This window comes from Neofelis nebulosa, chromosome 9 (assembly GCF_028018385.1).
Source record: "Neofelis nebulosa isolate mNeoNeb1 chromosome 9, mNeoNeb1.pri, whole genome shotgun sequence".
Lineage (NCBI taxonomy): Eukaryota > Metazoa > Chordata > Mammalia > Carnivora > Felidae > Neofelis > Neofelis nebulosa.
In genome coordinates, this window is record NC_080790.1 from 36,967,319 (window position 1) to 36,986,390 (window position 19,072).

At 44.4% G+C, this 19,072-nt stretch overlaps 1 long non-coding RNA gene across 1 annotated transcript in view; it reads right to left on the reverse strand.

Annotated features, from left to right (window-relative positions):
- Positions 1-2,481: 2,481 nt before the first annotated feature.
- Positions 2,482-19,072, reverse strand: part of LOC131484729 (uncharacterized) — a 151,012-nt gene continuing 134,421 nt past the window's right edge. Inside the window, exon 4 of the long non-coding RNA XR_009248413.1 lies at positions 2,482-2,794. This is a non-coding gene — a long non-coding RNA (uncharacterized LOC131484729). The remainder of the gene's footprint in view (positions 2,795-19,072) is intronic.

Below are 19,072 nucleotides of genomic sequence, written 5' to 3' on the forward strand. Positions count from 1 at the left end.
ATCTTAAATTGGGGCCACCCACTTTGCCAGTAAAGGCTCTGTCTCTCCATCTCTCTCTCTTTGTCTTTTTTTTTGAGAGAGAGAGAGAGAGAGAGAGGGAGAGCACGTGCATGTGCCAGAGCATGTTCGAGTTGGGGAGGGGGCAGAGAGAGAGGAAGAGACAATTCCAGGCAGGCTCCACACTGTCAGTGCAGAGCCCGATGCCCGATGCGGGACTCAAATTCACGAACCAGGACACTGTGACCTGAGCCGAAGTCAGATGCTTAACTGACCGAGCCACCCAGGTGCCCCAGGACTCTGTCTTTTGGACAGAGGACCATATATTAAGCCAAAGGAATGGCTATCTAAAAGTGGACATGTCAGCCATCAACTGACAGAGCCCAGGAGGGAATGTTTTCCAAGGGGAAGATATTCCCAGCTCTCAGGGTACGGCAGGTTGCCTTTATCCCTTCCACAGGGGGGGCCCACCGGTCAAGTGACTTTGGTTTCCCTTTGGCACCTCTCCGCGCCCCGTCCAGGTTCCACTGATCAGATTCTCCCTTTGTTGTCTCTCTGTCTCTGGCGTCATGGCGTGTGGTCATTAGCCCAACCGGTTGGTCATACTAAGAGCTGAGGGTTTCACGGAAGCCAGGAAGTGGTTCGCTTGGGCAACAGACAGGCTCTACCTCCAAGAGCCGTCTCGGCCTTTTGTATCCACTGAAGACACCCAAAGCGTGGCCCCTTGCCCTTTTGGGAGCACGTCTGCCCTCACCACCTGCGGTGCCTCGGCATTCGGGCACTGTTCCAGTAGCTCGCACACTGTTCGTTGTCCTCGGCAATCTGACTGAGGGGCTTCTACCGTCATTCCTGCTTCCCAGCTAGAGAAACTGAGGCCCAGAGACGGTAAGTGGGGGAGGTGGAATTTGAACCCATGATGTGCATTTCCAGAGGCCGAGAATTTTACTCTTTGCTACACCCCTCTGCAAGCCCCCTCAAGCACTCGTGTTTTTCGGGGCTGGCCCTTCCACACGGCTGCCTCTCTCCTCCAGCTCACCCCAGATGAGGACGCCTGAGGGCCTTTTGCTTGTAGCAGGGGACAGAGACGGTTCCTGGCCCCTCCCATGGATGCATTTGGAACCTGACTTTGATGGTAGGAAGCAAAGAAAAGGAATCAGGGGAAGGAGGTGACAGCTAATTTTGGTTCAACAACACCTTGCTTTGTTCTCAAGATCCCCAAGTGTGGGGTCACTGCCAGGTGTCCCAGGAGACCTGTGTTCTTACAGCTCAACTTGCAAATCCCTTTCCCTCCCCCAGACTTGGCCCTGTCTTTGGCAAACCAGGGAGCTATGCTGGGTGTTCTCGAGGGTCCCCTTGCTCTAACGTAACTTTAGCTACCTACGGAGGGAGAGAAGATGACAGGTTGCACACAAATGGTTTGTAAACAGTGTCCAACTGATGGGTGCCTGGGTGGCTCAGTCAGTTAAGAGTCTGACTCTTGGGGCGCCTGGGTGGCTCAGTCGGTTAAGCATCCGACTTCGGCTCAGGTCATGATCTCACAGTTTGTGGGTTCGAGCCCCGCGTCGGGCTCTGTGCTGACAGCTCGGAGCCTGGAGCCTGTTTCGGGTTCTGTGTCTCCCTCTTTCTCTGACCCTCCCCTGTTCATGCTCTCTCTCTCTCTGTCTCAAAAATAAATAAACGTTTAAAAAAAAAAAAAAAGAGTCTGACTCTTGATTTCCACTCAGGTCATGATCTCATGGTTTATGAGATTGAGTCCCAACCAAGTTCAGCTCCACACTAACAGCACGAGGCCTGCTTGAGATTCTCTCTCTCTCTCTCTCTCTCTCTCTCTCTCTCTCTTCCTGTCTCCCTGCCCCTCCCCTGCTTGTGCTCTCTTTCGCAAAATAAGTAAATAAACTAAAAAACCCAAAATGTCCAGCTGGTTATACCAATACCTCTCCTCCTACTAGTTGAAGGGAATGAGGGACTAGAAAGCTTAAAACATCTCAAAAGGAAATAAACCAGCTCTTTGGTGTTTAATGGCCCTATCGTTCAGCAGATACATCTTCCAAATTAAAACCCACTTCCTCATAAAAAAATGCCAGGATGATTTTAGCCAAGTGTTCCAGCAAAGGTATCTTCAGTAACTCAGCAAGAGCTCTCTAGATGGTTTTAGACTGGAAATTCCCAAAGAATTCCATCTCCAATTCTCTATGTCAGGGGGCGTCAGCATGGAATGAAAAGAATGGGTCACTGGTGAGGTCCACACTGACATGGCGGCCTGCCCTGATGTCGGTCATGGCGTCAGGTGAGCAGCTGGGAGGACCAGGGTGAGGGCAGGAGGACCAGAGTGGGGCATAACCAAACTCCCTGGGCTCAGAGAAGCGGATGGTCTGACAGGTGAGCAGGGCCTCTCTGCTGAATGGAAGGCTGGCCTGCCTTTGGATGGAAGATGTTAGGACATGTGGTGTAGACCGTCTACAAATAAGTCATCTGTGAACCCAATGACTTTTCTATCAGTTTGTGTGTTTATTGGCTCAGAGTGAGAAAACAGCATCTTGGTTTCCAAAGTTTTGGGGCATCATATAAAATACTCTTTGTGAAGCAACAAAGTTTTTGTGGCTGTGTTGACCTCTGCAAACTCCAACATAGTGTTTTAGGTCAACCCTTTGCCGAAGTCAGACATACATGGAGAAAAGTGCACAAGTGATCTGCATAAGAGCGCGACAAATTTTCACAAAGGAACCAAATCTATGAAACCATGACCCGATTGAGGAGCAGGATGCTGTTGAATCTTCATTATATTGTACACCTGAAACTAATATAACACTAGATGTTAATTATACTTCAGCAGAAAAAGAAGAGACAGATAACGACAACAGCGACAAAGAAACAGGACATTACAAACACCCCAACAGCCCCTTTGTGCTTCTTTCCAGTCACATCCTCCAAATTACGACCATCTTGACTTGCATCCCCACCGATTAGCTTTGTCTGTTCTTGACCTTCATGTCAATAGTATCATCCCGTGTGCCCTCTTGGTTGTCTGGCTCCCTACCCTGAACTTGAAGGTTTCAGTTCTGTGTTAGCTCGTGTTGTTTTAGATTGTTCAATTTCATTGCTAAGGACACCACAGATATTTATCCATTCCACTGTTGATGGAACTCTGGGCTGTTTCTACCAACCTTGAAGATCGGGGCCTGGGTGGCTCAGTTGGTTAGGCGGCCGACTTTTGATTTCAGCTCAGGTCATGATCTCACTATTCCTAAATGGAGCCCCTGCCCTGCTCAGGCTCTGCACGGACAGTGTGGAGCCTGCTTGGGACTTTCTCTCTCCTCTCTCTGCCCCTCCCCTCCTCGTGTTTGCACTCCCCCACCTCTTCAAAATAAAGAAATAAACTTTAAAAAAACCTGCCAGTTATTTTTACCAGTAAAAAAAATGGGTTCATTCAGAAAAAGCAGAGAATCACAATTTGGGACAAAGTAGCTTCAGAGCAAAAGCATAGGCAAGTCCAGAGATTGAAGGAGAGGAACGCTCTTTTACAGAGGAAAGGGACAAGTTGGGAGGTCTGTTGTAAAAAAAAAAAAAGTCCATTAGTGTAAACTGGGGGTTCAAATTATAGTGGTTTTTCATTGGCTGAGTTATTACAGTCTCTCACTGGCTGAGTGTCGCCAGGGGAGGAAAATCTTCTTCCTTCTGGGATAGTATAGTAGCTAAAGTAGTATCACCTTGGGGCACCTGGGTGGCTCAGTCGGTTAAGCATCTGACTTCAGCTCAGGTCATGATCTCACACTTCATGGGTTCGAGTCCCACGTCAGGCTCTGCGCCGACAGCTCATGGAGCCTGTTTCAGATTCTGTGTCTCCTTCTCTCTCTGCCCCTCCTCACTCTCATGCTCTCTGTCTCTCTCTCAAAAAATGAATAAACATTAAAAAAAAATTTTAAGGTGTGGCTCTTTCTGCAATTGGCCAGGAGGGGTAGGGCATGAGAACTCCCACCTCTGGCCTCCCAACTCCATTTTAGTGTGGTTTCCTTTTAGAAGTTTTCACGTTTCCAGTCTTTGGCTCCTTAACTAGATAGTTCTGAACGGTTTTGTACATGTCTTCGGTGCGCGTGTGTGTATGTTTCAGTTGGGTGTATACCAAGGAGGGGAACTGCTGAGTCACAGGTTCTATATTGTTCAGGTGCAGTAAATCCTGCCCCAAATTTTCCACAGTGATTGCACCCATTTACCGCCATGCTGGTCAGTGGATGGCGGTGGCAATGGCCACACATCCTCTCCAGCACTTAATGTTATCGGTCTGTTCATTTTCAGCCACTCTGGTGGGTGTATAGTGGTGTTACCCTGTGAATGTCCTTTGTACTCCCCTGCTCATATTTACTGATAAATTGTATAACCTCTTTGTGAGGTACCTGTGCCAGTCTTTTGCTCATTTTTTTTCTATTGGACTACTAATGGTTTTTGAAGATGTCTCATATATCCTGGACACAATTTTTTTAAATCAAGTTTAAGATACGCAAATATTGTTTCTCTGTGGCTTGCCTTTCACTCTTTTTTTAAGGTTTTAAATTATTTATTTATTTATTTATTTATTTATGTATTTATTTTTTAGAGAGAGAGAAAGAAAGAGAGAGAGGGAATCTCAAGCAGATTTCCACAGTCAGTGTGGATCCTGACTCGGGGCTCGATCCCATGACCCTGGGATCGTGACCTGACCTGAAATCAAGAGTCAGACGCTCAACCCACTGAGCTACCCAAGCACCCCAACCTTTTTACTCTCTTCTTGGTGTCTTTTGGTGAGCAAACTTCTTGGTTTTAATGAAGTCCAGTTTACTGATCTTTTCTCATGTTCTTAGTGGTTTTTTTTGTACTGTATTTGAGAAAATTTTTCGTGTCCAAGCTCATGAGATTATTCTCTGATGTTATCTTTTAGAAGTTTTATCATTTTACCTTTCATATTTAGATTACAGTCTACCTGATTTGATTTTTTAAGCTTATTTATTTATTTATTTTGAGAGAGAGAGAGCACGACCACGGGAGGGGCAGATAGAGAGGGAAAGAGAGATTTTCCCAAGCAGAGCCCAATGTGGGGCTAGATCTCAGGAACCATGAGATCATGACCGGAGCTGAAACCATGAGTCAGACTCATAACTGACTGAGCCACCCAGGTGTCCTACCTGATTTAATTTTTGTGTCTGGTGTGAGGTAAGGTCAAGATTAATTTTTTTTTTCAATGAATATGCAGTCAACCCAGCAGAGTTTATGAAAAGACCATCCTTCTTATCTCATTGCATGGCAGTGTCTTTTTTTAAAATCACAAATCAAGGTATTGAATGTGAGTGGTCTGTTTTCTAGAACTTTCATTTCTGTCCCATGGGTCTATTTGTCTATGCTTACACAAATCTTACACTGTCTTATTTACTAAAGCTTCAGAATAAGTCTTGACAAATGTTCCTATTCAAGATTGTTTTGGTCTTTTAATTTTCCAAATAAATAATAGGATGAAGTTTATGCTAAAAATAAAATTAACAAAATTCTACTGGAATTTATATTGAAATTGTGCTAGTTCTAGAGATCAGTTTGGAGAGAATTGACTTTAAAAGCATTAAGTCTTGGGGTGCCTGGGTGGCTCAGTTGGTTGAGCACACAACTCTTGATTTCAGCTCAGGTCATGATTCCAGTCTCTTAGGATCAAGCCCCACATCAGGCTGCATGCTCAGCATGGAGCCTGCTTGAGATTCTCTCTCTCTCTCTCTCTCTCTCTCTCTCACTCTCTCCACCCCTCTCCCCCACTCACACTCCCTCTCAAGTAAAAAAATTTAAAAATTAAAAAAATTTTTTTAGAGCATTAAGTTTTTCATTCTATAAATATTTGCTTGGGGTTTCTTTAATATCTTTCAACAATAATCTTATAGTTCTTAATTAAATTTCATCACATTTATTTCGCTATTTTTTAAAAAAAATTGTTTTATTTTTTATATTTAAGAGACAGAGCATGAGTGGGGGAGGGGCAGAGAGAGAGGGAAACATAGAACCTGAAGCAGGCTCGGACCCACGATGTGGGGCTCGAACCCATGAACTGTGAGATCATGACCTGAGCTGAAGTCAGATGCTTAACTGACTGAGCCACCCAGGTGCTCCTATTTTGCTATTTTCTAAAGACTTTTTTAAGAGCAGTTTTAGGGTCACAACAAAATGGAGAGGAAAGGAAAGATTTCCTATATACTCCTTCCCTCAACATTTACATAGCCTCCCCCAGGATCAACATCCCCAACCAGAATGATACATTTGTTACAGTTCAGAAACCTACATTGGCCCATCTTATCACCCAAAGTCCATGGTTTCCATTACAGGTTACTCTTGATGGCATACATTCTATGGGTTTGTAAAAATGTATAATGACCTGTATCTACCATTATAATATACAGAGTATTTTCTTTTTTTTTTTTTTAATTTTTTTTTTTCAACGTTTTTTATTTATTTTTGGGACAGAGAGAGACAGAGCATGAATGGGGGAGGGGCAGAGAGAGAGGGAGACACAGAATCGGAAACAGGCTCCAGGCTCCGAGCCATCAGCCCAGAGCCTGACGCGGGGCTCGAACTCACAGACCGCGAGATCGTGACCTGGCTGAAGTCGGACGCTTAACCGACTGCGCCACCCAGGCGCCCCTATAATATACAGAGTATTTTCAATGCCCTAAAAAATCATCTGTGCCCCAACTATTCCCTATATTTTAGGTGCTTTTGTAAATGGTGTCATTTAAAATTTGTTATTTTCCAATTATTTGTCACTATTTAAAACCATTAGTTCTCTTAAGTTGATTAAGCAGCCCATCGGCATGTGGTCAAAGCTACTAATGTGTGACTCGAAGTCATCATTTACAGTAGAGAAGTTTTTCTGTATGCTTTCTCTTTGTCACTCAGATTGGGTGACTTCTGTTGTTTTTTCCTCAATTTTATTGATTCTACCCTTTGTCGTATCCATTCTACCATTGAGCCTATCTGGTGAGTTTTTTATTTCAGTCATTTGTATTTCCTAGTGCTATGATTTCCATTTGGTTCCTTTTTTATAAGCTCTGTTTCTTGGCCAAGATTTTTTTTCTCTTCTTTCATTTGTTTCAAGAGAATTTGCACTTCCTTTCTAAAGCATTTTTACGACAGCTGCTTCAAAGTCTTTGTCAGGTGCTTCTAGCACCTGGTTCATCTCAGAGTGGGTGTCACCTGATTGTCTTTTCTCATCTACGTTATTCTCCTGGTTCTTGATATGATGTGTATGTTTGGACATCTTGCCTTTTATGTTAGGAGACTCTCAATCCGATTTGAATTTTTTTTTTTTTTAAGCCAGCTCTCACCCTATTTAGGTTAACCAGCAGATCCTGGCCTAGGTTAGTGGGCTGTGGGTCCAATGGCAATTTAATTTCAGAGCGTTTGTCATATTATTACAGTCTCTTGGGGTTCCCACTGGTCCTCCCTGCTGCTACCTGAGGGGGCTGAAGGAAATTCCTCAAGCTGGTTCTCCCGGTGCCTCTAGATAAGGGGTCCTCTTGGGTCCATGGAGACAAAAAAGCTTCTTCCCAGGCGAGGTTGCTTGTTATGCTGTAACCCCCTTTTTTGGTACCATCTGGCCATTCCAGGTGTCTGTCAGTGAGAGAGGAGAATCTCAGGCCCACCAAAAAGAGGGAACCTCTGTTGGTTCTCCTCTAGAGCCCGGTTGGGCAGCAGGAAATGCCAAGCCTAGATCACCTTCTCCTGTTGGGCAAGGGGGTAGTAAGACACCCCCCTGCTATGTTGTTCTTGCAGTACTAGGATCTCTAGCTTGTTTCCCTCTCTCTTTCCCCTTTCAGAGTTTTCCTTTGGTGACCTCTTGCAATATTTCCAGAGTTCATCACTGTACCTAGCTGGAGGAGGAAAGGGAGAAGTGAGTTTATGCTATCTTGTCTGGATCAGAAGTCCTTTCAGTAGCTTTTGAATACAAAAACAGTTCATTGACAGAATCAGCGATGATTCCATCTTGAATATAATTCATCAACCTAAATATAGCCAGGTTATAAAAAGGAAATCAATCACAGACTCTCAGAACTGGTAGGATCTTAGACTCTATTCCACTCTCCTTTACAAAAGAGACACTTTCTGTAGAGCACCCGGACAAATGGACAGCCCATTTCCAGCATACCATGGGATCAGGGAATTGTCCAACCAGCGGTTTCCCTGGGGCACTCTGGCCAGGGATATTCAGGAAAAACATTATGGATCCATCCATGATGGGAGAAAGAGGTGGAATTGCCTATTTTAATTTCTGTAACTAGTATATTTCAGGACAATGCATGAGCAGCCAGTAAAAATGAATGCAAATGATGGGTGGAAAGAATACACGTGGAGATGAGAGAAAGCAAAGCTAGTGAACGTTTTAAACATACATTTTCACCCCCTCTCAACTGAAAAAAAAAAAAAGGCAGAAACCTGCTGTTTAAAGCAGGAAATATTAGAAAACACCAGCTGAGAAACTGCCCACTTGGCATCTGTGAGCCCCAGCTGGCCCTCTGACCCTGCTCCTATTTTAAGTTCATGACGCACAGTCAAGCATTCCTTTGCTGCACCTGAAAGAATGACTTCAGCCCAGACTGAGCCCTTATTGGAAGTGACGGAGTTATTTTTAGACCTGGGCACGTAGTTTGCTTCAGCCTCATTGTTGGAACTTTCAAGGAAACGCGATGGGGGTGGGGGGAGGATGGCTCTCTCATTAACGTCCCACCTGGTGTTCCACCAAAGGGCACCTCATTTCTCAGACAGCTTGTTAGTTTGGAGCCAGTGGCCATTGCCAAGGATGACTCTTGGTTCCCCCCCTGCCTGTCACAAACTGCTCTCTGAGCTTCCCACACCAGATCGTACCCATCTTGCCAGTGGAAGTGAGCCCCCATGCCAAGCTGTTCTTGTCCTCACTAGCTTACTTTCTCTGGAAAGCATGAGAGCCCAGCCAGATTCTGGGTGTCTGAATTTGGATTCTATCCCTTACAAATTATGTCTTTGGACACATTACTTCTTGGGGCCTTAGTTTCCCAAACTGCATAGACTAACAATTCATCGTTATAAGGATTAGGTACAAGGTCGTAGGCAAAAAGCGATCTGTGTTGAGCAGGGAGTGCTCAACAAATTCTGGCCATTATTATTATTATTATTAATTATTATTAGTAGTATTATTATTATCAAGGGCTCAAGACACTTTTATGCGTTGTTCCACTTGGTCTTAAGACCTCATAGGTCTTGACAAGAAACCTATGAGAGAGGGGTTATCGTCCCCACTTTATAAATGAGAGCAGCGAGGCTTAGAATGGTTGGGTGAGTCGACAAGTCACAGGACCACTAACAGGGGAATTCAGGACTCTTGGCTTCAGTGACAGTGCCTGGGGACAGCTCAGCAGATGGCACCATCACGTTCAGTAGCAGCCACAGTAGCAGGACGGGCAGCAAGTAGAGAGTGATCAATTGTCTGCACACTGGCTCTCGTTGAATACTCACTCACAACAGCTATAGGCTCTGGATTCTATCATAAAACCCCACTTCGGATGAGGGGCCCAAAGTTCAGAGAGATCAAGGAAGGCGTCCGGGGGCACACAGCTGAGAGTGGGGGAGTTGGGGTGTCCCCCGGCCTACCGTGCCCATGCTGTGCTCTCAGTCCCCCTGCTGCTGTCCACTGCGGCAAACCCTGAGAACAACTGCAAATACCTGCCTGATTGATGCAGCCCAGGCAAGGAGGACGAGCTATTTGTCCCAGAGTCCTTGGGATTTTCTATGCAGACAGTCATGCTGCTTGCAATCAGAGATAGTTTTACTGATTCTTTGATTTCTTTTTCCTGTCTTGTTACAGCAGTTAGAACTTTTTTTTTTTTTTAAACGTTTATTCTTTTTTGAGAGACAGAGAGAGACAGAGCGTGAGCAGAGAAGGGGCAGAGAGAGGGAGACACAGAATCTGAAGCTGACTCCAGGCTCCGCACAGAGCCCGACACGAACTGCACAGAGCCCAACACGGAGCTCAGACCCACGAACCACGAGATCGTGACCTGAGCTGGAGTCGGACGCTCAACCGACTGAGCCACCCAGGCACCCCTGCAGTGGTTAGAACTTCTAATACTGTGTGTAAGAGTAGTTAGAGCAGACATCTTTGCTTTGTTCTACATCTTTGTTCAGATCTTAGATGCATTTAATCTTTCACCATTAAATACAATGCTTGATGCAGGGTTCAGAAGATATTCTTTATGAGGCCAAAGAACTTCCCTGCTATTCCTAGTGCGTGGACAGGTTTTTTCATTATTAATGGTTATTGCATTTTGGTAAATGATTTTTCTGCATCAGTTGATATGATCATATGATTTTTCTTCTTTAGCCTGTCACTATGGTGCATTACATTGATTGATTTTCAAATATTGAATCAGTATTTCATACCTGGCATAAATGTTTCTTGGTCATAGTGTCTTACTATTTATATATACATCGTTGGATTTGATTAAATTTGGTTGATGATTTTTGCATCTAAGTTCATGAGAGATATTAGTCTTCAGGGGTTTGGGGGGGAGGGTACTGTCTTTAGTTGGTTTTGGTATCAGAGCCATGATGGCCTCATATATAGAAGTGGGAAGTGATTTATCCTTTCTTATGTCTGGAAGAGATTATATAGAAATAACATTAATTATTCTTTGAATGGTAAAATGTTCTAGTGAAGCCATCTGGGCCTAAAGATTTCTTTTGTGGAGCATTTAAATTGCACATTCAATTTCTTCAACAGTTAAAGAACTGAGTAGATCATCCAATTCATCTTGGCTAAGTTTTGGTAGTTTGGGTGTTAGAGGAATTGTCTTATTTCTTCTAAGTTGTTGAATTTATGAACATAAAGTTGTTTGTAGTATTTTTTATTATCATTATAATGGTTGCAGAATTTATTGTGGTATCTCCTGCAATTCTGATATTGGGGATCGGGATCTGTGTCTCCTTTTTATCTTTGCCAATCTTGCTAGAAGTTAGTAATTTTATTTTATTTTATTTTTTTGAAGAACCGTCTTGGCATTTCAATGGTTTTTTCTATAATTTTCCAGCTTTCAATTTCATTGATTTCTGCTCTTTATTATCTCCTTTCTCTGTTTGCTTTGAATTTATTTTGCTCTTCTTTTTGTAAATTTTTTGATGTAGGAACTTAGATTAGTGATTTGAGATACTTCCTCTTCCAAGGCAGCTTTTAGTGCCATAAATTTCCCTTTCAACATTGCTTTAGCTGCCTCTCACAAACCTTAAAAATCATAGCACTGAATGAAAATGAAAATGAACATATTTTCATTTTCATTCAGTGCTATGATTTTTAAAGTTTCCTTTGAGATTACCTCCTTGACCCATGAATTATTTAGAAGTTTATTGTTTAATTTTCCAGTATTTGGAAATTTTCCTGTTGACCTCCTGTTTTGATTTATAGTTTGATTCCATTGTGGTCAGACAACATACTCTATGATTTTAATTCTTTTGAATTTGTTAAGGTTCGCTTTATGATCTAGGATACAGTCTACCCTGATGAATGTTCCGTGGGCCCTTTGAAAGGACAGATGTTCTGCGGTTGTTGACTGAGCATCCTATAAATGCCAATTAGATCTTTGTAGTTGGTGGTGGTGGTCTAATTTTCTCTTTAGTGGTCCTAAAGTTTCTGAGCGGGGGTGGGAGTGGGGGCGGGGGTGGGAAGCTCCCAAAGGCAATTGCAGATTTGTCTAATTTTCTTTCAGCTGTCTTAGTTTTTGCTTCGATATTTTGAAACTGTTATTTGGTTCACAGGAGAACTATTTTCTTCTTAGTGGAATAATCCTCTTTGCCCATGGTAGCTTCTTTGCTCTGCAGTCTATGTTGTCTGATGTTAACATAGCCATTCATGCTTTTGATTAATACTTGCTTGGTATATCTTTTCCCTTTCTCTTGCTTTCAGTCTCCTGGTGTCATTAAATTTGTAGTGAGTTTCTCATAAACAACATATAGTTGGGTCGCGTTTTGTAATCCACCCTGCCAATCTCTGTCTTTCAATTGGTGTATTGAGACCATTTCCATTCAAGGTATCTAGCAATCTATTAAAGCTAAGTCTAGTGTTGTATTATTTGTTTTCTGTTTGTTCCTTCTGTTTCTCATTCTTCTGTTCCTTTGTTCTTGTCTTTCTGTGGGTTGCCTGAACATTTCTTAGAGTTCTGTTTTGATTTAATTATTATATTTTTTAATATATCACTTTGTATTGCTTTCTTATGTGATTATTATGTTAGGAGACTGTTGCTGGGCAACCCTTGGGAGCTGGGAAGTAGCTGCTAGGCCTGGGTCTCCTTACACTACTGGGTCAAGGCCAGGGAGACATGGGGCTTCACTGCTGCTGCTGTGGGTGGATCAGGCCACCCGCTGATGTCTCAGTTGTGGACCAGAGGCCAGAACTGCTTGGGGCTTTGCTGCTTCTGCTGCCTCCGCCCCCACTGCCTGCAGATTAGACTGTTTGCAAGGACCCTGGATTGTAGTGGGGGCTGGAACTTCTTACTGGGCCTCTGTTGGATTTTCCCTTTCCTGAACTTTGACCAGAGAGAGGAGGATATTCTTGGGTTTCGTTTTTTGTTGTTGTTTTCTTGTCTGTGCCTATTGGTGATTCCAGATTGCAAGCCCCTCCTGTGCCCAGATCAGGGTACATGGGAAATAAAAAGAAAATCCAGGGAACTCAGAAAGTTGCTTCTCAAGTCTTGAGGTTTCTTTCCAGTCCACCGTGTTTTGTTTTGTTTTCCAACGTTCAGATTTCTTTTACCATTGTCTGTTGAATAGTTTTCAGGGAATTTAGTTGTATTCGGAGAAATGGAGTAGGGAAAAGTGATCCTATGACATCTCGTTCCAGAACCAGAGGCAGGACAGCCTATTTTCTAAATGTTTCAGACATACTTTCTTTCCTGGTTGATTTTCCAGAAACAGAAAAAAAAATATTATCAATGGTGCTTCCTGTGGTCCAAGCTACACCCTCTTTCTCCTTCTTGGAAGGGATCGATTGCATTACTCAGTAGTCCCATTTCTCTGAGCCCGCTCTGTAGTCAACAGGATATTGAATTCCTTTTGAAAGCCGAAACAGGTAATCATTTCTTTCTTGGACCAAATGTTGATCAGTAGTGTTAATACTTGTCTGTAGCATGGAAAATGGTTTTCTTTGAGTTCTTCCTTGCAGAAGTTTTCTTCTGGCGCAGAAAGGCTTTAACTACATTTATCTAGAAATGGATTCCCACGGCAAGAATGGAACTTTCTTCATGACGATTGTTTCGCTGCACAGGCAAAGACTTCTTATATCTGTGCTTTACTGATTTCTCGTCTTGGACCCTTGCCTGACAATATAGGATGGGCTTTTGGCCCAGTGACTCACAAGAAAGCACAATATCAAAGCTTGAAGTTAATGTTTTAAATTTACCAGCAAAGGCAGAGTAAGCAGAACACTGAGCTCTGCCCCTCTTTAAAAAAAGAAAAATACTGCCTTCTGTGCCCTTTTCCTCACCATAAAGATAATCCCCTAGTTTCTCTTAAGTAATCAGAGAGTGGAGAAAAAAAAAAAATCCAATTTGTTATATATCTTTTACCTAAAAGACACAGTTTAGAAAAGAGTAGATCAGCTTTAACATGATTCATGCCACTCTTTTTTTGCGCCATAGACTACCTCTCCCCAGGATTTTGAAACTCCCATAAACAAATCCCATAAGATATTCAAATACATAGCAACACTTGTAAGTTTACATGATTTTAGGCTTACATCAGTACAATGATTCATATAATGCGGTAAATAATAGAAACTTTAAAAATCGAATATTTATATTTAAGGATATATGAAATCGAATGTTCGCATGTGAAGTAACACATTTTCAAGCACATTTTACGTTTGTTTCTGAAATCTCCTTTTCTCCACTGACTGTGTCTTTAAAAATTTTTTTTTCAAAACATATACTGTTTCTTGGCACCACATGAAAAGTTTATTGTTTGAGTGCAGGGTTAAAAAGAGGCCAGTAAATTAACATGCTATATTTGCTATGGGCACCATTCACTCCAAATTGTGAAAAGACCCAGAGAAATCATGTACAGACAACCATCCAGCATATTAAAATTGTTTTTATTATTTTAAAAACTAGTCGTAAAGATCTGTGTTGAAGCACACTGTTTTTCATTTGTAAAAGTGGGACAATCTGAGTGAAATTTGATTAAAACACGAATGGAAGACTCTCAGTCCTCTATAACCTCAGCAGAAAACGTGATTGTAAAGGTTTACGCAGAACCTCGATTTCCCATAGCTATGTGTGAGATGAGCTGAGAACATATATGTATCAGTCTCTTAAAATATTATTTGCCCTCCTCACTGATAAGGCAACAGAGGATGAGAATAAAAATGTAATAAAAATATGGAAAAAAAAATGACTCCCCTTGCCTACGTTCAGCAAACCTAATGTTAAAAAAATACAATAATAATAAACAAATCAGCTCACAAAGAAAACAGCTTTTCACTTAGTTTCTTTTGAAGTGAATCTCCTTTTATTTTTTAGTTTTGGAAGCCTGCACATGCAGGCTTCCTTGGAAATGGATGAATTCTGTAGAGTTTCCAGACTCAGAAGATAAACAAAGCAGCGAATTTCTCTTCCCTCCCCCACCCCCACCCTGTAAATAACCTCGGGCCACAGTCTGAGCCTCCCTCTGCTCCCCGCCTCTACCCAGGGGCTGGGGGCTGGGTAGGCCTGTGACACCGGGGTGAGGCAGCGCAGGGAGGACGGGGCGGGGGGGTGGGGGGGGGGTGAGGGAGGAGCAAGTAGGGGTGGGCTCATCCAGGACTGAGCCCCAGCTGCAGCCCGGTGAAGAATGTCGCATGCATGCCCGCACACACAAAAAGTACACAGTGGAGCCAGGCGAGAGAGAACTGTTAAAAAAAGAGAAGAAAGAAAGAAAAAGTACTGCTTCATCAGCTAAAAAACAGTCCTGTTCTTTCCTGGTTTGATTTCAGCTTGAAGTACTGGCTTGGAATTGCCCGCAGCGATATTGGGCCCCTGCCCACACAGCAGGCAGACGGCTTTCCCTGCCAGCAACAGGCTTTTAATAAAACAGGATGCTCGCCCATCACTAAGGCCACTGAGGACTAGGGGTCCCGGGTCCGTATGGACTGCTTCTCCCAGAGCCATTCTCTATTCCTTATCAGGAAACTCCACTCGGGAGCTCCTGGCCCTCGAGCAATGCCCCTCTCCCAGGGGACTGCAGAGTGAATGCTTGGGGGTAGCCGCCCCATTCCCTGAGCTATCTGCTTCCGTAAGCTTCTTATCAGCCGTGAGCGTGCTCCCTTGCTCCTTCTAGGCATTTTGGCTTTTATGAAGTTTCCCACCTTGACAGTTAAATAAGATGGACTTTTAAATAAGGACCTGGCTGTACAGGAAGGGTGAAGACAGTCCGTCCCCGTCTCCCCACAGCCAGCTCTAATGAGTCATGCCAGATCTGGATTTGGATCCGACTCACCATCTCAAGTGTGATGAATGTTAGCACTTGGGGGAGGTTCACCTGCCCGTTTGTTTTCTCCCCACTTGGAATGAAATGGGGTATGTTTCTGTTGGGACGGTGGTCCCTAAAATTTGCTGGCTGCAGTCTAATTGTGTCCTAACTAATGGGTGAGCTCCCAGGGTGCCCTCCAGACCTTGGAGATCCTGTGCGCTGCCCCTTCCCCCCAGCCCATGCTGGCCCCAGGGCATGGAAAGTGGGATGTTGAAAGTTCTCCAGAAGGATTATCCATAGGCTCATAGGCATAGCCGGCTCCCGCCAGGGTGTCCAGAAGTGGCTGAGTATGGAACACATAACAGGCAATCAGCAAGTGGCCCTTGATGACCTCATATATGACTGGACTCCAGCATGAAAGAGACATCATTGTCATTAATAGGAAAGGCCTGGGGGCGCCTGGGTGGCTCAGTCGGTTAAGCATCCAACTTTGGCTCAGGTCATGATCTCATGGTCTGTGAGCTCGAGCCCCGTGTCTGGCTCTGTGCTGACAGCTCGGAGCCTGGAGCCTGTTTTCCATTCTGTGTCTCCCTCTCTCTCTCTCTGCCCCTGTCTCTGTCTCTCCATCTTGCAAAAATAAATAAATATATTTTTTAATTTAAAAAAAAAAATAGGAAAGGCCTGACAACCTAGAATCTATCCCCAGAACCGCCCTTGCTTCTTCTCCAGTTTAGACAACTTGATCCGTGTGTGCTTCAGTCTCCTCGTTTGTAATGTGCAGAGGGGGGTGTTGGAGGAGGGGAACTCACTGTACTTTTCCTTCGCAACTTCCGAGCAGGCCTTGCGGATCCCTCAGGACACCTTCCTACCCTGCCCCGGTGGGAAACCCAGCCAGCCATAGCCCGTCGGTCAGAGATGGCCCTTGAGTAAAGGCCTGTGATGGTTTCCAACTTTTCTTCCAAGGGTGGTAGACGGTGAGCCTTTGAGTCTCAATCCAGTACGTTTCTAGGCACTTTGAAGTTCGGAGGAGGAAATTGACGGAATTGGTGGTACAGGTGGTGTTTTCATTTCTCCCTTCACTTGAAGTTCGTGACTTTGGAAGTGAAAGGAAGAGGGAGGAAGTATACGGAGGGAACATCTGGGCATGTAGATGGTGTCAGAGTGGAGAATTGTGTCTGCTGGACCGCAGCCCAGATCCACCCTGGAGCAGCGGGGTCCTGGCAGGAAGCAGGATGTACTAACCCAAATCTGAGAACATGCGGCAGGAGACCTGCCAGTGTGACCAGAAAGAGTTTAAACAGAAACTTCAGAGGGAGGAATTAAAAAAAAAAAAAAAAGCCCAAATAAATCTATAAAACCAGAAACGATGAGGCACAGCACAAGAATATCAGCTAGGGTTCTTGAAAAGAAACTACTCTTGCTGACTCAAGCAAAAGGGGAATGTGTGGGACGTTGTCGAGGGGCTCACAGGGGAGCTGTTTTCTGAGCTGGAGCGCGGGGTTCAGGCCGGGAGGGAGCACAAGTGTGTCAGGTGCCTCTGCGGGGTGGGGATGGGCCGCGGTCACTCCTTCTGAGGCTGTTCAGCTCCGCTCTGGGACAGGAAAGAGCACTGGGCAACACCCTTCGGCTTCCAGACAGGGAGACAGCACCTGAACTCCCCGCCCACCAGGACTGCCCGATGGTCAAGACCATGCCACAGAGGAACACACAATTGTGCAAAGGAAGGGTGCACGGATTCTAGGTTACTAAAAAAAAACAAAAAAAACAAAAAACCAACGGTACCCAGTGCCATGTGTGCCGGAAGTGTTACACGATAAACACCATGAATGGCCAGGCGTGTCTTAGAAGGGTGACTTCAAGGTCAATGGCCAGGTGTGGAAAACCCAGCTGGCAGGCACAGGCGGGGGTCAAAGGGTAAAGGCAAAGGTGCTTCCCAGCCACCAAGACGAAGCTGTGTGGAGCCCAGGAAGGAGTCTAGCTGCTGTCAGAGATGTAGGTCAAAGCCCAAAATACCTAGACAAGTCAAGGAGGGAGTAAGAAGCAAGGACTTGTGTCCAGGGCTCAAGGTCATCTTTCTGCACTCTGGTGGGGCCCATCCTGCTGGAAAAGAGCTGCTTTGAAAGGTCCTAGTTGTGAGCTTCAGAGTGGAGGAGGTGCCCAAGAGTGTTCGCGAAATCACTCCCGGTCAGGAAGGCTCCTGGGCTCTCCCTTTTGGGAAAGCAAATCTCCCCAGTTCAGAATTTGGCTTCCACTGCTCTGGGCATGGGGCCAGTTCCAAGAGGAGCCAAGAAACAGGATGGTTCTGCCAGGCTGGGGGCCCAAGGGAGACAGGGGCCTGGGGCTGCTGCGACCATCTCGCCTCCATGTGAAGCAGCAGGAAAGCCAAATGGAGAGACTCAGGTCCTGGTGACATTAACAGACCTCTGAACTCAGCTATGCCTAAGGCCGGGGTGACTTAGATTCTGCTTGAAGGCAAGCCCTTGGGGAAAATCCTCTGAGCCAATAGAATTTTTTAGTGTCTAAGCCAGTTTACGTTGGCTTTCTATCACTTGTAACCACAAAGGGTTTAATAATAGGCAGATAATAATACTAATAAGGACCTAACTATGCATTATTTCCCTTATAGCAACGCCAGGAGGTTAATGCCATTATCATCCCCAATCTGGCATAAAGAAAACAAGGCCTGGAGAGATTAAACAAAATTCCTTAGTGCCACCCAATCTTAACCTGAAGGACTGGGGCTCAAGTGTCCAAATGCACAGAGACCGAGTGAAGAAAGAGACTGAGAGAAAACCCTCAGTTTTGAGAACCCTCAATTCTGCTCATTCACGTGACTAATCCCAGTGAGGAACAAAACGAGAGGAAACACCAGGAAAAAAAAAATAATAAAAACCAATGTGGCCACCAAAGGTGGTCTTTGGTGATCTCAGATCACCATGCTTTAGATCATCATGCTTTAGAAAAGCATGCCTAAAATGTGAAAGGGGGGCACAGAATCAAAGAGAATGTGCATGAAGGGACTGCCCTACTGAGGACAGCATCGAGAAGGCTAACACCCAGAATAAGCAGAAACCTACTAAAGGACCATGATTTCACAAGGCTTTTTAAAGCTACTTGAAGAGCGCAAGAAAGGGATAGGGCTTTCTTGCCCTATCTTGCTAACATGTAAAGACTTGACAAAAAAGCCCGCAATTTCAATTTAGCCTCCCACTTTTCTAGTTTTTCAGGTGATCTTGAAAAAGGTAGAACCCAGGACTGTGAGACGACACTCGGATGCACTAAATGAGTCAGTCTTCAGCCCCAGGCAAAGAGGAAAGTTCTCAGATGACCTCGGAGAAGCACACCGATAAAAATACTGGGAAGCTGGCCCCTAAGCAAACTGTCCATTCTCAAACGCCGTAAAAGGATAGATTGCTTTATGGCAATCCCTGGGGGAATAGTCTAGAATTATAGACCATGTGGCTTGCAAACATTTCAAAAAGAATGCGAGGGACAACACGGGTTTGAGTCTCCCCAAACAACTAGGAATCTTTTGTGGTTAAACAGGTGCATCTGGTAAGCATTGTGTACCTAAAATAATGTCAGCAAAGCAGTTGGTATCTTG